Source organism: Bubalus bubalis, chromosome 14 (assembly GCF_019923935.1).
Source record: "Bubalus bubalis isolate 160015118507 breed Murrah chromosome 14, NDDB_SH_1, whole genome shotgun sequence".
In the NCBI taxonomy this organism is placed as follows: Eukaryota; Metazoa; Chordata; class Mammalia; order Artiodactyla; family Bovidae; genus Bubalus; species Bubalus bubalis.
This window is the reverse complement of record NC_059170.1, coordinates 49591600-49610257: the sequence shown is the minus strand read 5'-3', so window position 1 is coordinate 49610257 and position 18658 is coordinate 49591600. Positions and strand designations below refer to the sequence as shown.

Below are 18658 nucleotides of genomic sequence, written 5' to 3'. Positions count from 1 at the left end.
TCTGTGTCCAAAGAGAAGTCACCCAAGCTGGGAACTTTTTCTCCCCAAAATGGGAGATGATAGTATATGTACTGTTTGTTTTTTGAGGATCAGACACGATCATGAAAAGGAAAGGCTGGCTAAGTATTGTTATTAAGAAACTCAGGCTGGTCCACTAACCTGGTTAGGAGATGTGTACTTTCAAAGTTAGGTTCTGAGTCAGAACTACAAATAGAGCAGCAAATACATGAAGTTGCCAACCTGATGGAGCTCATGGTCCAGGAGGGTATCAGACATCAAAGAATAAGTACATAATGTTGTTTCAGATGGTGGTAAGTGCAGTGAAGTCAAGGAAGATAAGAACAACAGTGGGAGTACAGGGCAGGTTGTTTGACATGGGGTCCATCAGGGAATACATTTCAGAGGAGGTGGCTTTGAATTGATGGAAGTGAGAGGAAGAACCTGAGGTAATAAATTTTTAGGCAGGCATAATCGTAGTGGTAAACCCTAACCTAGAGCTAACTATGTGAGGCATTCTTCTAAACACTAAATTAGATTTTTACAACATGAAATGTGTATTCATATCTCCATTTTTTGTTATAGAGGAGGATACCAGTGCACAGAAATGTTATAGATGTGCTCATGGCTTCCCAGGTGACTCAGTGATAAAGAACCCACCTGCCAATGCAGGAGACGTGGGTTCTATGCTTGGGTTGGAAAGATCCCTTAGAGTAGGAAATGGAAACCCACTCCAGTATTCTTGCCTGGAAAATTCCATGGACAGTGGAGCCTGGGGGACTGCAGTCTATGGGGTCGCAAAGAGTCGGACACAGCTGAACGACTGAGCACACATGCTTGCAGACAGAGCTAAAATGTGATAGGGACAGTATTTGAATGTGGGTAACTCGACCTCAGAGTTCAGACTTCAGAGGATTGTATGGTACTGTCTTGCGACAGCAGTGGTCTGAACTGGAAGCAAGCCTGAGGTGGCCAAGGCGTGGCAAGGGGAGAGTGTTTAGAACAAGGCGAGGAAGGGAGAAGGTGGTGGTAAGTGATACTGGAGGGCCAGCAACTAGGGGGACCCTTGTGGGTTAAAGGGGCAGAGGTGTGTGAAGATGCTACTCTGAATGTGATGGGAAACTACAGGGAGCCTTGCATCAAGGGGATAGCATCTAATTGCAGTTTTCTTGGAGGGAGAATTAGCAGTAGGGTTGTGGAGTGGGGAGTATTGAATGTGGGGAGATGGGAGTCTCTTACTGTTGCCTGGGGAGAGATGGCAGGGGTTTGGGCTAGGGGAGATAGCTGGTGAGATGATGGTATATGGTCAAAGTCATAGTATACTTTTGATGCTAGAAGTTGGAGTGTGAGAAGAAGGAGAAGTAATGATTTCTCTGGTTTTAGGCTGAAACAGCTGGAGGGACAGTGGTGCTATTTCCTGAGAAGGGAGGAAGGGGTTTGGGAGGACAACCATGAATTCTGTTTTGGACAAGTTATAGATGCTCCATAGACATAGTAACAGGCTTCCCAGGTGGCACTCGTGGTAAAGAACCTGCCTGCCAGTGCAGGAAATGTAAGAGATGTGGGTTTGATTTCCTGGGTTGGGAGGATCTCCTGGAGGATGGGATGGCAACCCACTCCAGTATTCTTGCCTGGAGAATCCCATGGACAGAGGAGCCTGGAGGGCTACAGTGCAGAGTGTTGCAAAGAGTTGGACACAACTGAAGTGACATAACATGCACATGCATGCAGACATAGTAACAGCAGTCCCAGTGCTGGTAATAGCAGTAAGCTCCATGTCAGTGTGAACTGTGTGTTTGGCTGGTTTTAAGCACTTTTACACATGTGAATCCATATAATTCTTATGACAGTTTTGTGTGTGGAGGAGCCACTAAAGAAGCCTGCCGTCTCCTAGCTTGGGAGTGATGGAGCTGGGATTCAGACCCAGGCAATCTTGTTTCAGAATCCGTGCAATTCATCCCTGTAACTCCCACTAGATAGACACATTGAACAGGCTCTTGGATGTAGGAATATGGAACTCAGAGGAATGGTCAGGGCTGAAGACACACATTTGTATTTCTGAAAAGAAAGCCTGCTTTTGTTCCTCATTGTCTTGATTCAACATCACAGTAATTCAACATCACATTAATCCAAAGCTATGCCCCAGCCATTAATGCCGAAGAAGCTGAAGTTGAATGATTTTGATTCTGTGAAGATCTACAAGACCTTCTAGAACTAACACCAAAAAAAGATGTCCTTTTCATCATAGGGGATTGGGAGGCAAAAGTAGGAAGTTAAGAGGTATCTGGAGAGGAGAGGGTGTGGAGAAAAGGGAACTCTCTTACACTGTTGTTGGGAATGCAAACTAGTACAGCCACTATGGAGAACAATGTAGAGATTCCTTAAAAAACTGGAAATAGAACTGCCATACGATCCAGCAAGCCCACTGCTGGGCATACACACCGAGGAAACCAGAATTGAAAGAGACACATGTACCCCAGTGTTCATCGCAGCACTGTTTACAATAGCCAGGACATGGAAGCAACCTAGATGTACATCAGCAGATGAATGGATAAGAAAGCTGTGGTACATATACACAATGGAGTATTACTCAGCCATTAAAAAGAATGCATTTGAATCAGTTCTAATGAGGTGGATGAAACTGGAGCCTATTATACAGAGTGAAGTAAGCCAGAAAGAAAAACACCAGTACAGTATACTAACGCATATATATGGAATTTAGAAAGGTGGTAAAGATAACGCCACATGCAAGACGGCAAAAGGACACAGATGTATAGAACAGTCTTTTGGATTCTGTGGGAGAGGGCGAGGGGGGTATTATTTGGGAGAATGGCATTGAAACATGTATATTATCATATGTGAAAAGGATTGCCAGTCCAGGTTCGATGCATGAGACAGGGTCCTCGGGGCTGGTGCACTGGGATGACCCAGAGGGATGGGATGGGGAGGGAGGTGGGAGGGGGTTCAGGATGGGGAACACATGTACACCCATGGCATATCCATGTCAGTGTATAGCAAAATCACTACAATATTGTAAAGTAATTAGCCTCCAATTAAATAAATTTATATTAAGAAAATGCAAAAATAAAAAATAAAGTTTTTACTCTCTCTGGTGGGCAGAACTCTAAAAAAAAAAAAAGAGAGTTACCTGGAGAAACAGGCAAGTTTGGCCTTGGAGTAAAATGAAGCAGGGCAAAGGCTAACAGAGTTTTGCCAAGAGAATGCACTGGTCATAGCATGAGACAGCTCTTCCAACAACATGAGACAGCTCCACACATGGACATCACCAGATGGTCAATACTGAAGTCAGATTGATTATATTCTTTGCAGCCGAAGATGGAGAAGCTCTATACAGTTAGCAAAAACAAGCCCCGGACATGACTGTTGGTCAGATCATGAACTCCTTATTACAAAATTCAGGCTTAAGTTGAAGAAAGTAGGGAAAACCACTAGACCACTCAGGTATGACCTAAATCAAATCCCTTGTGATCATACAGTGGAGGTGATGAATAGATTCAAGGGATTAGATCTGGTAGACAGGGTGCCTGAAGAACCATGGACATAGGTTTATAACATTGTACAGGAGGCAGTGACCAAAACTATCCCCAAGAAAAAGAAATGCAAGAAGGCAAAGGAGGCCTTAGAAATAGCTGAGAAAAGAGAAATGAAAGGCAAAGGAGAAAGGGAAAGATAATACCAACTGAATGCAGAGTACCAGAGGATAGCAAGGAGAGATATGAAAGCCTTCTTACAGTGAACAATGAAAGAAACAGAGGAAAACAATAGAATGGGAGAGACTAGTGATCTCTTCAAGAAAATTGGAGATACCAAAGGACAGGGAAGCCTGGCATGCTGCAGTCCATGGGGTCCCAAAGAGTCAGACACAACTGAGTGACTGAACAATAACCACCACCACCAAGGGAGATGGGCACTGTAAAGGACAGAAACAGTAAGGAGCTAACAGAAGCAAAAGAGATTAAGAAGAGGTAAGAATACACAGAGGAACCTGATGCAGCCCTCAGATTATATGAAAAACCTCACCTCTGGAGGATCCCAGGTGACCATCAAGGACCCTCCCCCTCAAGGTTACTATAGTCAGATGGCATCAAGTTCCTTTTGAGGGCCAAAGTTTGTATGTGGGCAGATGCTGTTGTCAAAAACCGATTATGCTTTCTGGCAATGCACTCACCGTATATAAATCCGTATATGTAAATCCCATGTTAATTTATTAAATTTCAGTTGGAAAGGAGGCATTGTGTATGATGAAATATATGTAGGGAGTCAGGCTGTCCAGTGTGCAAACTCCAAGGCAGTTGATGTAATTGGATTCAGAGACTAGATGAGGCATAGAATACTACTTGTATGTGTGCAATTGCATAAATATTAAATTATATTTTTGAAGTCCATTTTCATTCCTGGAGCTCAGATTTCATTTGCTATTGCTGTATACTTTATATACCCAAGGACGTTGCCTCAGGGTTGCAAGCTCTTTAAGGAGATTTTATGCTTATATCCATGTATTATATAGAAAAATAAAAATTGAGTTTACTTAAAAAAAAAAGAATACACAGAGGAACTATAAAAAGGGTCTTAATGACCTGGATGACCACGATGGTGTGATCACTCACCTAGAGCCAAACATCCTGGAGTGTGAAGTCAAGTGGGCCTTAGGAAGCGTTTCTACAAACAAAGCTAGTGGAGGTGATGTAGTTCAAGCTGAGCTATCTCAAATCCTAAAATGATGATGCTATTAAAGTGCTGTGCTCAATATATGAGCAAATTTGTAAAACTCAGTAGAGGCCACAGGACTGGAAAAGGTCAGTTTTCATTCCAGTCCCAAAGAAGGGCAATGACAAAGAACATTCAGACTACTGTACAGTTGTGCTCACATGCTAGCAAGGTAATATTTGAAATCCTTCAAGCTGGGCTTCAGTAGCTTGTGAACTAAGAAATCCCAGATGTGCGAGCTGGATTTAGAAGAAACAGAGGAACCAGAGATGAAGTTACCAACGTCTGTCCAATCATAGAAAAAGCAGGGGAATTCCAGAAAAACAACTACTTCTGCTTCATTGACTATGCTAAAGCCTTTGACTGTGTGGATCACAACAAACAGAAAAATTCTCAGAGATGGAAATACCAGACCACCTTACCTGTCTTCCAAGAAACCTGTATGCAGGTCAAGAAGCAGCAGTTAGGACTGGATTTGGAACAATGGACTGGTTCAAAATTGGGAAAGGAGTACATCAAGGCTGTATGTTGTCACCCTGTTTATTTAGCTTATATGCAGAGTACATCATGAGAAATGCCAGATTGGATGAATCACATGCTAGAATCAAGATTGCCAGGAGAAATGTCAACAACCTCAAATAACCAGATGATACAGAGGATGAGATGGTTGGATGGCATCACTGACTTAATGGACATGAGTTTGAGTAAACTCTGGGAGTTGGTGATGGACAGGGAGGCCTGGTGTGCTTTGGTCCACGGGGTCGCAAAGAGTTGGACACAACTGAGTGACTGAACTGAACTGAACCAATCTAATGGCAGAAAGTGAAGAGGAACTAAATAGCCTCTAGATGAGGGTGAAAGAGGAGAGTGAAAAACCCAGCTTAAAACTCAACATTCAAAAAACTAAGGTCATGGCATCTAGTCCCATTATTTCATGGCAAATAGATGGGGGAAAAGTGGAAACAGTAACAGACTTTATTTTCTTGGGCTCCAAAATCACTGTGGATGGTGACTGCAGCCTTGAAATCATAAAAGACACTTGTACATTGAAAGAAAAGCTATGACAAATCTAAACAGTATTAAAAAGCATAGACATCACTTTCATGACAAAGATCCATAAAGTCAAAGCTATGGTTTTTCCTGTAGTCATGTATGAATGTGAGAGTTGGCCCATAAAGAAGGCTGAGTGCTGAAGAACTGATGCTTTCCAACTGTGGTGCTGGAGAAGACTCTTGAGAGTCCCTTGGACAGCAAGGAGATCAAACCAGTCAATCCTAAAGGAAATCAACCCAGAATATTCATTGAAAGGACTGATGCTGATGCTGAATCTCTAGTACTTTGGCCATCTGATGCAAAAAGCCAACTCACTGAAAAAGACCCTGATGCTGGGAAAAAAAGATTAAGGGCAGGAGGAGAAGAGGTGACAGAGGATGAGATTGTTAGATGGTGTTACTCATTGTATAGGAGTTTGAGCAAACTCTGGGAGATAGTGAAGGATAGGGAAACCTGGTGTTCATGGCATCTCAAAGAGCTGGACAGGGCTTAGCAACTGAACAACAACAAGAAGCCTTGAATGGCAAGAGGAGAAAGGAAAACAGGCTAACTGGCCTTTTATTACTTGTTTCTGTTCAGGCAGCCCCTGTCCCATACTCCCTTTCTCTGAGGTTCCAGAGGGTGAGGTCTGTATTTCTTCTTCTCCATCTCTAGTCCCTGCCGTGGAGTAGATATTAGGGATGACTTTATATGCAGAACATTGGCTAGGTGTGAGGAGTTCAGAAATGAATAAAACATAGCTCTCCTCTGGAGGAGCAGAGTGTGCAGAAGGACCTGTGGGAATACAACTAGAGGCTAAATGCAGAAATGCATGCCAATGAGTTCATCCTGGAACATGCGTGAGGGGTGGGGCTGGAAGGGGTCAGAGGAGAGAAGGAATGCCTCAGCAATCGCAGGATCAATTCGAGGCTCCCCAGGAGTCTGTTTCAAGAAAAGAATGACTCGAAACTTAAGCCTAGTATACTATATTTGCATTAGTTTTATTTGGCAACTGTGTAATTATTGCCAAATGAAATACAATTTGATATTTGAATATCATGGTGGAGTGGTGAGTTTTTCCAGTTCTATTACCTCAGTGTTGACAGGGCTCACTAGTGAAATAAAAGAGTTGGCCTGAAATGTTGCAGTTTGCATAATAGAGGACCACGGAGGGGTTGTGTGAAGTATTTAGGCAGGTTTCCACTGATTTCAGTGAATTGTGCCAAAGTTACGCACATTGTAGTAAGTTTGAGTTTCTCTGCTGATCCTCTTTAACATTGAGTTAGATTTTTTTGTCTGAGAAAGAGGATCTGCTGATATTTGTCGTGAGCAGAACTATAGATTACATCTCTTATATGTGGAACAATGTGGAAACATAGGAATTTGAACAATACACGCAAAAATAGGTATCATATTTCCATGAGTCTCTTTCAGGGCCTACTATAATCTACACACATTTATCACAATTGTATTACTTCCTAATATGCATATTCAAATTAAAACCATGAAAGATTATATAAATTTACACCATTGTAGATTTCATGATTAATTTCCGAGCTTTTCTGCTACAACATATACAATTATATTTTGTTTAGCTTTTTTAGCTTTCAGCAGCAGAATTGATCTGAATAACAAAGTCCACCAGAACTCTAAACAGGAACCCACCACAAGTTTAAAAGTAAAAGATGTGCTGTCTCGTGTTGCAGCTCACTGAATTTTAACTCTGCTATTGCAGTGTCTCTAAATTTAGTGGAGTTGATGTGATTATTATTATTTTTTTAAACTGCAATTGCAGTTAGCTTCCTTAAGAACATTAGACATGGTATAAAGTAGAATTGTGTCTATAGTGGCCTATTGATGGCTCATGCTTTGTCATTTTTCAAGTTCGGGCTCTGGGAGAGCAGGCTGTTGGGTGCATGCTAAGTTGCTTCAGTTGTATCCAACTCTTTGTGAGCCCATGGACTATAACTCTCCAGGTTCCTCTGCATGAGATTCTCCAGGCAAGAATACTGGAGTGGATTGCCATGCCCTCGTCCAGGTGATCTTCCTGACCCAGGGATCGAACCTGCATATCTTACATCTCCTGCATTGGCAGCCAGGTTCTTTACCACTGGTACCACCTGGGCAGCCCTGGAGAGCAGGCTGACGGTTATTTGTATCAGGTAGCTCCCAGCAGAGGGGGAGTGGTTGTCAGCTCTTGTATTTGATGACAACAGAAGCCATTCTCACACTGACCAGGTGAAATATAGCATCCTAGGTAACTTACTGTGATTCTTTTTAAAATTTATATTTACCTAGGCAAAATTAACGGGCTCCCCTGGTGGTTCAGATGGTAAAAAATCTGCAATGCGTGAGACCCAGGTTCGATCCCTGGGTCGGGAAGACCCCCTGGAGAAGGCAATGGCTACCCACTCCAGCATTCTTGCCTGGAGAAGTCCATGGATAAAGGAGTCTTTTGGGGTACAGTCTGTGGAGTCGCAAAGAGTCAGACATGACTGAGCGACCAACACTTTCACTACTATGTTAAGAGTACCAATGTAAGTAGATGGAAATTATTTCTTGTAGAAAACCATGTGTGTCTCACCCAGTGATGGTGTATACTAGGCATTTAATATAATTCTTAAAATTCTGCTTCTTATGGTTTCTTTTTGCATTTTACCATCAATATATATGTATTAAACATCTAGAGTAATTAGCTGAATACTAATTTGTGTATTTTTACTTAATATTTTAAATGTTTGACTGCATTTAATAATTTATATAGATAAGTAGCACTTAATTTTGTTTCATTTCATATTTGGTTGCTTAGAAATCAGAATCTTGAGGCATGATTTTTTTTCCCATATAATCACTAATGAATAATAATTAGTAAGTCTGGTAGAGACTAAGCTTTGGTGACTGGTTAACTAAGTTGTTACCCCACAAGAACTCCCAAGAAGGAAATTCTTAGAGAGAATTAAGCAAAAAAACAGCATGTCGATGGAAGAGAATTAAACCATAACTCCCTCCTGTACCTATAATTCTCCTATAGACAGCATTCTTTTACTGAGCTCTTATACTGCAAAACTGTTAGTTCCCAACTGCATTCTAATGTATCAGTCTCAGAATGTGGTCCACTGGAGAAGGGAATGGCAAACCACTTCAGTATTCTTGCCTAGAGAACCCCATGAACAGTATGAAAAGGCAAAAATATAGGACACTGAAAGATGAACTCCCTAGGTTGGTTGGTGCCCTATATGCTACTGGAGACAGGGGAGAAATAACTCCAGAAAGAATTAAGGGATGGAGCCAAAGCAAAAACAACACCCAGCTGTGGATGTGACTGGTGATAGAGGCAAGGTCCGATGCTTTAAAGAGCAATATTGCATAGGAACCTGGAATGTTAGGTCCATGAATCAAGGCAAATTGGAAGTGGTCAAACAGGAGATGGCAAGAGTGAATGTCGACATTCTAGGAATCAGCAAACTAAAATGGACTGGAATGGGTGAATTTCACTCAGATGACCATTATATCTACTACTAAGGGCAGGAATCCCTTAGAAGAAATGGAGTAGCCATCATGGCCAACAAACGAGTCTGAAATGCAGTACTTGGATGCAGTCTCAAAAACGACAGAATGATCTCTGTTCATTTCCAAGGCAAACCATTCAATATCGTGGTAATCCAAGTCTATGCCCCGACTAGTAATGTTGAAGAAGCTGAAGTTGAATGGTTCTATGAAGACCTACAAGACCTTTTAGAACTAACACCCCCAAAAGATGTCCTTTTCATTATAGGGGACTGGAATGCAAAAGTAGGAAGTCAAGAAGCACCTTGGAGTAACAGGCAAATTTGGCCTTGGAGTACAGAATGAAGCAGGGCAAAGGCTAATAGAGTTTTGCCAAGAGAACGCACTGATAATAGCAAACACCCTCTTCCTACAACACAAGCGAGGACTCTGCACATGGACATCACCAGATGGCCAACACCGAAATCAGATTGGTTATATTCTTTGTACCCAAAGATGGACAAGCACTATACAGTCAGCAGAAACAAGACCAGGAGCTGACTGTGGCTCAGATCATGAACTCCTTCTTGCCAAATTCAGACTTAAATTGAAGAAAGTGGGGAAAACCATTAGACCATTCAGGTATAACCTAAATCAAATCCCTTATGATTATACAGTGGAAGTGAGAAATAGATTTAAGGGACTAGATCTGATAGACAAAGTGCCTGATGAACTATGGACGGAGGTTCGTGACATTGTACAGAAAACCGGGAATAACACCATCCCCAAGAAAAAGAAACGCAAAAAAGCAAACTGGCTGTCTGAGGAGACCTCACAAATAGCTATGAAAAGAAGCAAAAAGCAAAGGAGGAAAGGAAATATATAAGCATCTGAATGCAGAGTTCCAAAGAATAGCAAGGAGAGGTATGAAAGCCTTCCTCAGCAATCAATGCAAAGAAATAGAGGAAAACAACAGAATGGGAAAGACTAAAGATCTCTTCAAGAAAATAGAAATGCCAAGGGAACATTTCATGCAAAGATGGGCAATAAAGGACAGAGATGGTACAGACCTAACAGAGGAAGAAGATATTAAGAAGAGGTGGCAAGAATATACAGAACTGTACAAAAAAGATCTTCACAACCCAGATAATGATAATGGTGTGATCACTCGCTTAGAGCCAGAAATCCTGGAATGTGAAGTCAAGTGGGCCTTAGGAAACATCACTACGAATAAGCTAGTGGAGGTGATGGAATTCCAGTTGAGCTATTTCAAATCCTAAAGTGATGATGCTGTGAAAGTGCTGTACTCAATATGCCAGCAAATTTGGAAAACTCAGCAGTGGCCACAGGACCGGAAAAGGTCAGTTTTCACTCCAATCCCAAAGAAGGGCAATGCCAAAGAATGCTCCAACTACCGCACAGTTGCACTCATCTCACATGCTAGTAAAGTAATGCTCAAAATTCTCCAAGCCAGGCTTCAGCAATACGTGAACTGTGAACTTCCAGATGTTCAAGCTGGTTTTAGAAAAGGCAGAGGAACCAAAGATCAAATTGCCAACATCTGCTGGATCATGGAAAAAGCAAGCGAGTTCCAGAAAACCATCTATTTCTGCTTTATTGACTATGCCAAAGCCTTTGACTGTGTGGATCACAATAAACTGTGGAAAATTGTGAAAGAGATGGGAATACCAGACCACCTGACCTGCCTCTTGAGAAACCTATATGCAGGTCAGGAAGCAAGAGTTAGAACTGGACATGGAACAACAGACTGGTTCCAAATAGGAAAAGGAGTACGTCAAAGCTGTATATTGTCACCCTGCTTATTTAACTTATATGCAGAGTACATCATGAGAAACGCTGGGCTGGAGGAAGCACAAGCTGGAATCAAGATTGCTGGGAGAAATATCAATAACCTCAGATATGCAGATGACACCACCCATGTGGCAGAAAGTGAAGAAGAACTGAAGAGCCTCTTGATGAAAGTGAAAGAGGAGAGTGAAAAAGTTGGCTTAAAGCTCAACATTCAGAAAACTAAGATCATGGCATCCGATCCTGTCATTACATGGCAAATAGATGGGGAAACAGTGGCTGACTTTTATTTTTTGGAAGGAAAGTTATGACCAACCTAGACAGCATATTAAAAAGCAGAGACATTACTTTGTCAACAAAGGTCTGTCTAGTCAAGGCTATGGGTTTTCCAGTAGTCATGTATGGATGTGAGAGTTGGACTATAAAGAAAGCTGAGTGCTGAAGAATTGATGCTTTTGAACTGTTTTGTGGAGAAGACTCTTCAGAGTTCCTTGGACTGCAAGGAGATCCAACCAGTCCATCCTAAAGGAGATCCGTCCTGAGTGTTCACTGAAGGCCTCATGTTGAAGCTAAAATTCCAATACTTTGGCCACCTGATGCAAAGAGCCAACTCATTTGAAAAGACCCTGATGCTGGGAAAGATTGAAGGCAGGAGGAGAAGGGGACGACAGGATGAGATGGTTGGATGGCATCACCGACTCAATGGACCTGAGTTTGGGTGGACTCCAGGAGTTGGTGATGGACAGGGAGGCCTGGTGTGCTGTGGTTCATGGGGTTGTGAAGAGTCAGACACGACTGAGTGACTGGACTGAACTGAGAGAGAGAGTGAAAGTGAAAGTCACTCAGTCGTGTCCAACTCTTTGTGACCCCATGGACTATACAGTCCATGGAATTTTCCTGGCCAGGATACTGAAGTGGGTAGCCTTTCCCTTCTCCGGGGGATCTTCCCAACCCAGGGATCAAACCCAGGTCTCCCGTGTTGCAGGCGGATTCTTTACCAGTAGAGCCACAAGGGGAGCCCCAGATATGAAATAAATACTGGAATGTTGTAGTGAGGCTATAGCTCAGTGAATCTCAGCTGGGGATGACTTTGTCCCCTCCCCCAACTCACCCTGGGGACATTTGGCAAAGGCTGGAGGCATTTTTAGTTGTCCCAATTGTGTATATGTTGGTGGGTTGGGGGGGGGGCACATTGCTCCTGGCATCCAGTTAGTGGAGGCCAGGGAAGCACCTCAATAACCTACAGTACCCAGGGCAACCTCAACATCAAAAAATTATTTAGGTTAGGAACTTCCTTCATGGTCCAATGATTAAGAATCTACCTTCCAATGCAGGACACGGGGTTCAATCCCTGGTCTGGGAACTAAGAGCCCACGTGCTTCGGGGCAGCTAAGTTCACAAGCCACAGTGAAGACCCAGTACAACTAAAATAAATAAATAAACTAAAAAGGACTTTTTTTTTTTTTTTTAATTATCTAAGTTAAAATGTCAGCACTGCTAATGTTGAGAAACCCTGCAGTGTATAGCTTGCTTTCTTTTTCTCTTTTTCCTGTTGCTTTAGAAATTGAAGTAGTAGTTGTAAATGACAAACACCTGACTTGAACAAAAGATGTTGTTGAACTGCTTTTAGTTCTTTGCAGAGCTGAGGTCATTTGGTTCATTTATTGCATGGAAAAGAATTCTTGTAGCTCATAGCCATGTGGTGGTCAGTGTGTCTAGCATTTGGGGTATGATTTTAGGCATGACATTTTTTCCTTATTAAAATTAATTTGATTGGGGTATTATATAATCCTGGATTATAATAGGTTTGCTCATATGAATCCTCTTCATTTTTGTATGTATAGAATTAATTATCTCCCAGTTACATGGGTTTTTGTATGTTTGAAAAATCCTTTTCAGATTCATTTTCATAAGTGATGGTTATACATACTCCATAAAATGTGTAGGGTATCCATTCCCCAACTATTTGACAGATCAGGAAACAGATTTAGATCAAATGACTTGTCATGTGTGTTCATGTGTGTTATATAGCAAGTTAGTTACCAGACCAAAGTAAGTAGAGGCCTCAGAGATCTGGTTGTTAGGAGCCTTTTTTTTTTTTTTTTTTAATGAATAGGAATGTGTATTTTTAATTAATTAATTTATATTTATTTACTTATGTTTTGGCTGCACTGCACAGCCTGTGGGATCTAGTTCCCTGACCAGGGTTCGGACTTGCGCCCCCCACATTGGGAACTGAGTCTTAACCACTGGACCACCAGGGAAGTCCCCTTAGGACATTTAAAAAAGTACTAGTTATGTGTATCTCTTTTAATCTTTCTGATAGTCCTGTGAAATAATTCCTATTTTATAGAGGAGGAAATGGTGTTCAGAGATACTGAGCAACTTATTCAAGGTCACCAAACATATCATAGAGTTTTTACTGTTTCCACCAAGCTGTGCTGCCTCTCGTTGGATTCTTCTCTGTAAATGAATTTGACAGTTTCTGTATAAATTCACCAAGTCTCTGCCTAACCTTACTAAGTTAGGCCTCTTGACCCTGCAGGTGAGGGAAAATTCTCCTCCACCCTCTTTGTGTCTTTGGCTGGGCCTGAGGACTAAACTGACATAAAACAGATTAACAGGAGAAAACCATACACATTTTGTTAAACTTTGACATACACACAGGGGCCATCACAAGAGAATGAAGACCTAAAGAAGTGACCAGAGCCAGAAACTTTTGCACATTTTAGACACACAATAAATTTGTGAAGAATTGACAAGACAAAGCTGGTGTGGGGCAGAGATAGCAAGTGGTGAAGAGATAATGGCAAGATAAGGGTTACTGTCATAAGATTTGTTCGTACAGCTTTCCCAGCCCCCAGTCCCCCACCTCTGCTGATAAGAATGTCTTCCTTCCTCCTGCTATGGGGAAGCTATCTTTCACTTGGGAGTTTATCTCTTGCTCTCAGGAAGAACAAGAAGTCTCAGAGTGTCCTTCTGCACCTGCTATTTCTTAAATGCCTCTAATTCACAATAATGTGTCAAGATTATTTTGGGGTGACGTGGTTTCCTTCAACACCTAGTCAAATGTTCATGTTGGCACTTGAATCAATTAGTATTTCAGTGTTTGTAATCCTAAATTCTGAAAGAGATGGGAATACCAGACCACCTGACCTGCCTCTTGAGAAACCTATATGCAGGTCAGGAAGCAACAGTTAGAACTGGACATGGAACAACAGACTGGTTCCACATAGGAAGGCTGTATATTGTCACCCTGCTTATTTAACTTATATGCAGAGTACATCATGAGAAATGCTGGGCTGGAAGAAGCACAAGCTGGAATCAAGATTGCCGGGAGAAATATCAATAACCTCAGATATGCAGATGACACCACCCTTATGGCAGAAAGTGAAGAAGAACTAAAGAGCCTCTTGATGAAAGTGAAAGAGGAGAGTGAAAAAGTTGGCTTAAAGCTCAACATTCAGAAAACGAAGATCATGGCATCCGGTCCCATCACTTCCTGGGAAATAGATGGGGAAACAGTGGGAACAGTGTCAGACTTTATTTTTTGGGGCTCCAAAATCACTGCAGATGGTGACTGCAGCCATGAAATTAAAAGACGCTTACTCCTTGGAAGAAAAGTTATGACCAACCTAGATAGCATATTGAAAAGCAGAGACATTACTTTGCCAACAAAAGTCCATCTAGTCAAGGCTATGGTTTTTCCAGTGGTCATGTATGGATGTGATAGTTGGACTATGAAGAAGGCTGAGCACCAAAGAATTGATGCTTTTGAACTGTGGTGTTGGAGAGGACTCTTGAGAGTCCCTTGGATTGCAAGGAGATCCAACCAGTCCATTCTGAAGGAGATCAGCTCTGGGATTTCTTTGGAAGGAGTGATGCTAAAGCTGAAACTCCAGTACTTTGGCCACCTCATGTGAAGAGTTGACTCATTGGGAAAGACTCTGATGCTGGGAGGGATTGAGGGCAGGAGGAGAAGGGGACGACAGAGGATGAGATGGCTGGATGGCATCACCGACTAGATGGACATGAGCTTGAGTGAACTCCAGGAGATGGTGATGGACAGGGAGGCCTGGCGTGCTGTGATTCATGAGGTCGAAAAGAGTCGGACATGACTGAGCGACTGAACTGAACTGAACTGAATCCTACTTTGATCAGACTTGAGTGGATGCTTCACTGAGCTTTGAGAAACCATAAGGTAGCAGTATTGGCTATTTAGAATTTATTTTTTGAGAACACTAAGGCCAAAAGCAGTGCAAAGACAGCTCTCAGCCATATTTGAGTATACTTGGGTCATGCAACCCTATTGCACAATTCACTTTGCCTATCTGATTAGAGGGATTTCTATTTGGGATAGGATTCCCATTCATTCTAATATTCTAATTAGAACCCTTATTAGTCTCTTTTGTTGTTGTTGTTCAGTCACTAAGTCATGTCTGACTCTTTATGACCCCATGGACTGCAGCTTGCCAGGCTTCCCTGTCTTCTACTATATCCCTGAGTTTGCTCCATCTCACATCCATCGAGTTGGTGATGCCATCCAACCATCTCATCCTCTGTCTCCCCCCTTCTCCTCTTGCCTTCAGTCTTTCCCAGCATCAGATTCTTTGCCAGTGAGTCGGCTCTTTGCATCAGGTGGCCAAAGTACTGGAGTTTCAGCTTCAGCCTTGGTCCTTCCAGTGAATATTCAGTGTTGATTTCCTTTAGGATTGACTGGTTTGATCTCCTTGCAGTTCAAGGGACTCTCAAGAGTCTTCTCCAACACCACAGTTTGAAAGCATCATATCTTGATGCTCATCAGCCTTCTTTAGGGCTTCCCTCATAGCTCAGTCGGTAAAGAATCTGCCTGCAATGCAGGAGACCTGGGTTCGATTCCTGGGTTGAGAAGATCCCCTGGAGGAGGAAATGGCAACCCAGTCCAGTATTCTTGCCTGGAGAATCCCATGAACAGAGGAGCTTGGCAGGCTATAATCCATGGGGTCCACAAAAGTCCGACATGACTTAGCGACTAAACCAACAGCCTTCTTTAGGATACTGATGTCTCATATCAGTACATGACTACTTGAAAAACTATAACTTTGACTATACAGACCTTTGTCAGCAAAGTGTTGTCTTTGCTTTTTAATATGTTTTCTAGGTTTGTCATTTTTCTTCCAAGGAGCAAGTGTCTCAATTTTGTGGCTGCAGACACCGTCCACAGTGATTTTGGAGCCCAGGAAAATGAAATCCGACACTGTTTCCACGTTTCCCCCATTTATTTGCCACGAAGTGATGGGCTAGCATGCCATGATTTTCGTTTTTTGAATATTGAGTTTTAAGCCGAGTTTTTCACTCCTTTCACTTTCATCAAGAGGCTCTTTAGTTCCTCTTCACTTTCTGCCATTAAAGTGGAATCATCTGCATATCTGAGGTTGTTGATATTTCTCTCAGCAGTCTTGATTCTGGCTTGTGAGTCATCCAGCCCAGCATTTCCTGTGATGTACTCTGCATATAAGTTAAATAAGCAGGGTGACAATATACAGCCTTGATGTACTCCTTTCCCAATTTGGAGCCAGTTTGTTGTTCCATGTCCCATTCTAACTGTTGCTTCTTGTTCTACATACAGGTTTCTCAGGAGGTAAGGTGGTCTGGTATTCTCATCTCTTTAAGAATTTTCCAGTTTGCTGTGATCCACACAGTTAATGGCTTTAGTGTAGTCAGTGAAGCAGAAGTAGTTGTTTTTCTGGAATTCCCCTGCTTTTTAATACTGTGTCCAGGTTTGTCAGAGCTTTTCTTCCAAGTTGCAAGTGTCTTTTAATTTCATGGTTGCAGTCACCATACCCAGTGATTTTGGAGCCCAAGAAAATAAAGTCTGTAACTGTTTCCACTTTTCCCCCATCTATTTGCCATGAAGTGATGGGACTGGATACCATGATCTTAGTTTTTTGAATGTTGAGTTTTGAGACAGGTTTTTCAGTCTCCTCTTTCACCCTCATCTAGAGGCTCTTCAGTTCCTCTTTAGTTTTTGCCATTAGATTGGTATCATCTGCTTATTTGAGGTTGTTGATATTTCTCCTGGCAATCTTGATTCCAGCATGTGATTCATCCAATCTGGCATTTTGCATGATGTACTCTGCATATAAATTAAATAAACAGGGTGACAACATAGAGCCTTGTTGTACTCCTTTCCCAATTTTGAACTAGTCCATTGTTCCATGTCCAGTTCTTTTTTGTTGTTTTTTTTTTTTACTTTCTGGAAATTATTTATTTATTTATTTATTTAATTTTATTTTATTTTTAAACTTTACATAATTGTATTAGTTTTGCCAAATATCAAAATGAATCCGCCACAGGTATACATGTGTTCCCCATCCTGAACCCTCCTCCCTCCTCCCTCCCCATTCCATCCCTCTGGGTCGTCCCAGTGCCCATGTCCAGTTCTAACTGCTGCTTCTTGACCTGCATACGGGTTTCTCAGGTGACAGGTAAGGGGGTCTGGTATTCCCATCTCTAAGAATTTTTCAATTTGTTGTGATCCACACAGTCAAAGGCTTTGGCATAGTCAATAAGCAGAAGTAGATGTTTTTTTGGAATTGCCCTGCTTTTTCTGTGATCCAGCAGATGTCGGCAATTTCATCTCTATCTGGAAGTTTTTAGTTCAGGTGCTGTTGAATCCTAGCTTGGAGGATTTTGAACATTACCTTGCTAGCGTGTGAAATGAGTGCAATTTTATGGTCATTTGAACATTCTTTGGCATTGCCTTTTTGGTATTGAAATGAAAACTGCCCTTTCCAGTCTTGTGGCCACTACTGAGTTTTCCAAATTTGCTGGCTTATTGGGTGTAGCTCTTTAACAACATCCTCTTTTAGGATTTGAAATAGCTCAGCTGGAATTTCATCACTTCTACTAGCTTTGTTCTTGGCAATGCTTCCTAAGGCCTATTTCATTCTCCGGGATGTCTGGCTCTAGGTGAGGAACCACAGCATCGTGGTTATCTGGGTCATTAAGAGCTTTTTTTTTGTACAGTTCATCTGTGTATTCTTATCACCTCTTCTTAATCTCTTCTGCTTCTGTTAGGTCCTTGCCATTTTTGTCCTTTATTGTGCCCATCTTTGCATGAAGTGTTCCATCTTTAGCCGTTTTTTTATGTCAAATTGAGACAGTTCCTCTTACTTTTTCTCCCTGCTGACCTAAACCTCAAGCTGACTTGACTTCAGCAACAAACAAAATATGATAATGTAATGGTTGGGCTTGTTTTCCTTTCTGAAACATTTCGAGTTCATCATACTCTAGATGAGTACATACAACATTTTTGTGAGGTAGTAGGAGCTGGGTATAGTCACTTTGTTTTCTAGATTGAAAAATTGAAGATGAGATGATCCATTTACCCAGATAATTAAATTGCAAAGGTAGGATTTAGAATTTAGGTTTTCACATTTTAAAAAACCAAGCCACACTGTCATTTCTGTTAGATCAAAGGGAATGTCTACTTAAGTTTTTGATAACTTATCTTGTTTGAAGACTATTTGATGATATTCACTTCTCTCTCTCTCTCTCTTTTTTTTTTTTTTGGCTACACCATAGGATCTTAATTTCCTGATCAGGGTTCAAGCCTGCATCCACC

At 41.8% G+C, this 18658-nt stretch overlaps 1 protein-coding gene across 12 annotated transcripts in view; it reads left to right on the top strand.

The window, feature by feature from the left end:
* The window catches only part of ZNF438 (zinc finger protein 438), a 190704-nt gene that overhangs the window by 2698 nt on the left and 169348 nt on the right, over nt 1-18658 (top strand). The gene's annotated exons all lie outside the window — the stretch shown is intronic.